We start from the raw sequence: 6,536 nt of genomic DNA on the forward strand, positions 1-6,536 counted from the left end.
CTAACCTACAGACACACACTAACCTACACACTAATCTACAGATACACACTAACCTACAGATACACACTAACCTACAGATACACACTAACCTACACACTAATCTACAGATACACACTAACCTACAGATACACACTAACCTACAGATACACACTAACCTACAGATACACACTAACCTACAGATACACACTAACCTACACACTAACCTACAGATACACACTAACCTACAGACTAACCTACAGATACACACTAACCTACAGATACACACTAACCTACAGACTAACCTACAGATACACACGAACCTACAGATGCACACTAACCTACAGACTAACCTACAGATACACACTAACCTACAGATACACACTAACCTACAGACTAACCTACAGATACACACTAACCTACAGATACACACTAACCTACACACTAACCTACACACTAACCTACAGATACACACTAACCTACACACTAACCTACACACTAACCTACAGATACACACTAACCTACAGATACACACTAACCTACAGATACACACTAACCTACAGATGCACACTAACCTACAGATGCACACTAACCTACAGATACACACTAACCTACAGATGCACACTAACCTACAGATGCACACTAACCTACAGATACACACTAACCTACAGATACACACTAACCTACACACTAACCTACAGATACACACTAACCTACAGATACACACTAACCTACAGATACACACTAACCTACAGATACACACTAACCTACACACTAACCTACAGATACACACTAACCTACAGATGCACACTAACCTACAGATACACACTAACCTACAGATGCACACTAACCTACAGATGCACACTAACCTACAGATACACACTAACCTACAGATACACACTAACCTACACACTAACCTACAGATACACACTAACCTACAGATACACACTAACCTACAGATACACACTAACCTACAGATACACACTAACCTACACACTAACCTACAGATACACACTAACCTACAGATACACACTAACCTACAGATACACACTAACCTACACACTAACCTACAGATACACACTAACCTACAGATACACACTAACCTACAGACTAACCTACAGATACACACTAACCTACAGATACACACTAACCTACACACTAACCTACAGATACACACTAACCTACACACTAACCTACAGATACACACTAACCTACAGATACACACTAACCTACAGATACACACTAACCTACACACTAACCTACAGATACACACTAACCTACACACTAACCTACAGATACACACTAACCTACAGATACACACTAACCTACACACTAACCTACAGATACACACTAACCTACAGATACACACTAACCTACAGATACACACTAACCTACAGATACACACTAACCTACACACTAACCTACAGATACACACTAACCTACACACTAACCTACAGATACACACTAACCTACAGATACACACTAACCTACACACTAACCTACAGATACACACTAACCTACAGATACACACTAACCTACACACTAACCTACAGATACACACTAACCTACAGATACACACTAACCTATAGAAACTATACAGCCATCTGGAGCTCTAGAGTTGTTTTGATCCACTGACTTGTTCACAGTGTTTCCACCGCGGTCACTTTAACTCAACATAACTTCCCAACAGTTTAAATCTGTGAAAATATTTACACAATGTTCAGACATACTTATATCTCTGTATGCATGCATTTCAATATTTTCCTTTTCAATCTGAGAAAACAATGCATAACGGGGCTGGATTATTTCTAAAGCTCTGTATATGATCCCTACACTACAAAACAGGTAGGACTTCAAAAAAATACTATTTCCATCTCTCATCTGCACAATATTATTAGGTGTAAAAAGAAAATATTTTTAAAAATATATAAAAAAAAAAGATTTAAAAAAGTTTTGAAAGGTAATGATGAAAATACCAACTAACCAGTGTCACATGTACAAGCGCATACATTGGAGCTTTAATATTGTTGATGTATTCGGCAATTTAAACCATTTGCCGAACATCCAAGTCTTTTCTCAGATGATTCAGCTGTGTGTTTGTGTGCTGTTTGTATTTTCTGCTTTACATTGCATCTGTATTTTGTAGGCATCATGCTAAATACGTTTTTTCCCCCCCTTAGTATCTCAGTTTTTCGTTTTTTTTTTTATATCCCCACTATCATCAAATGGTAGTGTTGTATATTCTGCTATTAATATCAAATAAACAGCTTCGATTTCTTCACATTCCGTCTCTGCCTCCTGTCTTTCTATGAGGGTCCATGGAGATACACACAGTATATTGTGATATTATATCAATATATTATATATCATACATTAGTGTTCTATATAATTCTATGAGGGTCTGTTGGCTTTGGTGGTGACCAGTGAGATATACCTGCTGGAGCGGGTGCTACGGGTGGGTGTTGCTATGGTGACCAGTGAGCTGAGATAAGGCGGGGCTTTACCTAGCAGAGACTTGTAGATGACCTGGAGCCAGTGGGTTTGGCGACAAATATGTAGTGAGGGCCAGCCAACGAGAGCATACAGGTCGCAGTGGTAGGTAGTATATGGGGCTTTGGTGACAAAACGGATGGCACTGTGATAGACTGCATCCAGTTTGCTGAGTAGATTGTTGGAGGCTATTTTGTAAATGACATCGTCGAAGTCAAGGATCGGTAGGATATTCAGTTTTACGAGGGTATGTTTGGCAGCGAGGCAGTGAACCAGGCGAGGCAGTCATTTGAAAAGCCGAAGCTATTGAGTCTGCCGATAAGAATGCGGTGATTGACAATGTCGAAAGCTTTGCCCAGGTCGATGAAGACAAATGCACAGTACTGTCTTTTATCGATGGCGGTTATGATATCGTTTAGGACCTTGTGCGTGGCTGAGGTGCACCCATGACCAGCTCGGAAACCAGATTGCATAGCGGAGAAGGTACAGTGGGATTCGAAATGGTTGGTGATCTGTTTGTTAACTTGGCTTTCGAAGATTTTAGAAAGGCAGTGCAGGATGGATATAGGTCTATAACAGTTTGGGTCTAGAGTGCCTCCTCCTTTGAAGAGGGGGATGACCACGGCAGCTTTCCAATCTTTGGGGATCTCAGACGATACGAAAGAGAGGTTGAATAGGCTAGTAATAGGGGTTGCAACAATTTCGGCTGATAATTTTAGAAAGAGAGCGTCCAGATTGTCTAGCCCAGCTGATTTGTAGGGTTCCAGATTTTGCAGCTCTTTCAGAACATCAGCTATCTGGATTTGGGTGAAGGAGAAATGGGGCAAGTTGCTGTGAGGGGTGCAGGGCTGTTGACCGCGGTAGAGGTAGCCAGGTGGAAAGCATGGCCAGCCATAGAAAGATGCTTATTGAGATGATTGATTGTCGTAGATTTATCGGTGGTGACAGTGTTTCCTATCCTCAGTGCAGTGGGCAGCTGGGATGAGGTCAATATCCTTCCAGGATACCCGGGCCAGGTCGATTAGAAAGGCCTGCTCACTGAAGTGTTTTAGGGAGCGTTTGACAGTATGAGGGGTGGTCGTTTGACCGCGGACCCATTACGCACGCAGGCAATGAGACAGTGATCGCTGAGATCCTGGTTGAAGACAGCAGTGGTGTATTTAGAGGGCAAGTTGGTCAGGATGATATCTAAGAGGGTGCCCATGGTTATGGATTTAGGGTTGTACCTGGTAGGTTCCTTGATAATTTGTGTGAAATTGAGGGCATCTAGCTTACATTTACATTTTACATTTAAGTCATTTAGCAGACGCTCTTATCCAGAGCAACTTACTGGAGGGTATCTCTCCAGGACCAGGGTTGGAGTTAAAACCTATAGGATGGTAGCTCTCCAGGAACAGGGTTGGAGTTAAAACGTACAGGAGGGTTTCTCTCCAGGAACAGGGTTGGAGTTAAAACCTACAGGAGGGTATCTCTCCAGGAACAGGGTTAGAGTTAAAACCTACAGGAGGTTATCTCTCCAGGAACAGGGTTAGAGTTAAAACCTACAGGAGGGTATCTCTCCAGGAACAGGGTTGGCGTTAAAACCTACAGGAGGGTATCTCTCCAGGAACAGGGTTAGAGTTAAAACGTACAGGAGGGTTTCTCTCCAGGAACAGGGTTGGTGTTAAAACCTACAGGAGGGTATCTCTACAGGAACAGCATCTCTCCAGGAACAGGGTTGGAGTTAAGAGACTTACAGTCGTGTGCATAGATTTTATATATGGGTAGTCCTGCGAATCAAACCTTCACCCTATATCTCTCTCTCTCTCTCTACCGCACCTGCTGTCTTGACCTCTGAATGCTCGGCTATGAAAAGCCAACTGACATTTACTCCTGATGTACTGACCTGTTTCACCCTCTATAACCACTGATTATTGTCATCTATAAACATTTGAACATCTTGAAGAACGATCTGGCCTTAAATGGCCATGTACTCATATAATTTCCACCTGGCACAGCCAGAAAAGGACTGGCCACCCCCAAGAGCCTGGTTCCTCTCTAGGTTTCTTCCTAGGTTCCTGCCTTTCTAGGGAGTTTTTCCCTAGCCACCGTGCTTCTACATCCGCATTGCTTGCTGTTTGGGGTTTACAGGCTGGGTTTCTGTATAAGCACTTTGTGTTCATCTGTTGATGTAATATAATAATATATTCTATTTATCAGACGCTTTTATGAGCATAGATTTTATATATGGGTAGTCCTGGGAATCAAACCCACTGTCATGGTGTTGCAAAGCCATGCTCTACCAACAGAAGACTACGTAAAAAGGGATTTATAAATACATTTGACTGATTGATCTGCATTGAACCATGCTATTTTATTTGTCTCTACCCTCACTCACACACACAGACACACCCACACATTCATACTGACTCTACACCCACTTACATACAACCATCATATACGTTTGCTGCTACTCTGTTTATCATATATCCTGATATATAGTCACCTTACCCCTATACATATCTACCTCCATCACTCCAGTATCCCTGTCCCCTATACATATCTACCTCCATCACTCCAGTATCCCTGTCCCCTATACATATCTACCTCCATCACTCCAGTATCCCTGTCCCCTTCCCCCTATACATATCTACCTCCATCACTCCAGTATCCCTGTCTCCTTCCCCCTACACATATCTACCTCCATCACTCCAGTATCCCTGTCCCCTATACATATCTACCTCCATCACTACAGTATCCCTGTCCCCTATACATATCTACCTCCATCACTCCAGTATCCCTGTCTCCTTCCCCCTATACATATCTACCTCCATCACTCCAGTATCCCTGTCCCCTATACATATCTACCTCTATCACTCCAGTATCCCTGTCCCCTTCCCCCTATACATATCTACCTCCATCACTCCAGTATCCCTAATCCCTTCCCCCTATACATATCTACCTCCATCACTCCAGTATCCCTGTCCCCTATACATATCTACCTCCATCACTCCAGTATCCCTAGTCCCCTTCCCCCTATACATATCTACCTCCATCACTCCAGTATCCCTGTCCCCTTCCCCCTATACATATCTACCTCCATCACTACAGTATCCCTAATCCCTTCCCCCTATACATATCTACCTCCATCACTACAGTATCCCTGCGCATTGTTAATATGGTACTGGAAATTACCCTGTATATAGCTTACCTACATTCTCGTGTTCTTCTGAATTCAATTTCTTGTGTTGTTCTACTTGACTTTGTTATTGAGAAAGAGCATTCAAGAAAGGCATTACACTATACTAGCGCACGTGACAAAAAAAAAACGTTAAAAATTTGACAAATGCATCAAACATTTATTTTCATATAACATAGATAACATATTAAATGAATGTCTACATATGTATCGATACATCCATCACAGTAACTGAACAAAATGTTATCCCTGCCTGCTTCCTCCGTGTTGGCGCAGTCTGTTCACACGAGAAGGATCCAACCGTCTCCAATCTGGCAATCAAGAAACTCCAAACTAGCAACATCCTTCCTACGCTACTCACCGTCGGAAAAAAAACCTCCCAAGACAATGTTGGAACAATTAGAGAAGCAGTTCTCTGTTCACAGTTGTGAGGCAGTTCCATTGTGTGAAGTCTTTACATGGACTAATCCCTTACGGGTTTCCAAGGCTACACCAGCTCCTAAGTCTGGACGGTCGACAGCGATACTAGTATCTGTTGAGACTATGGAAGTCCTATTGAATACGGGTACAATATACATACACCATTTGGACGCTTGTGTCTCAGCGTCAAGAGTGATGGCGAGTTCAGTGATGATGACCTACTTCTAATAGTACAGAGGATAGTTTCCTCTTCGCTCCGGTCCAGGAGGTTAATGTATATCTCAGCATCACAAAGCCCTGGACCAGAGCTAGACCCTTGTTGCATAAAAGGTGTCTTGTGTTAATACATGCATTCAATCTGTCACGAAGAAAGAAAAAAATAATAATAATCACATATTATGGGTGAAACGGAGAACCATGAAATGGATGTCTGCCACATCTTCTCCCTGTTATAACTCCCTCCCTACTGTTA

This window comes from Salmo salar, chromosome ssa01, assembly GCF_905237065.1.
Source record: "Salmo salar chromosome ssa01, Ssal_v3.1, whole genome shotgun sequence".
Classification (NCBI taxonomy): domain Eukaryota; kingdom Metazoa; phylum Chordata; class Actinopteri; order Salmoniformes; family Salmonidae; genus Salmo; species Salmo salar.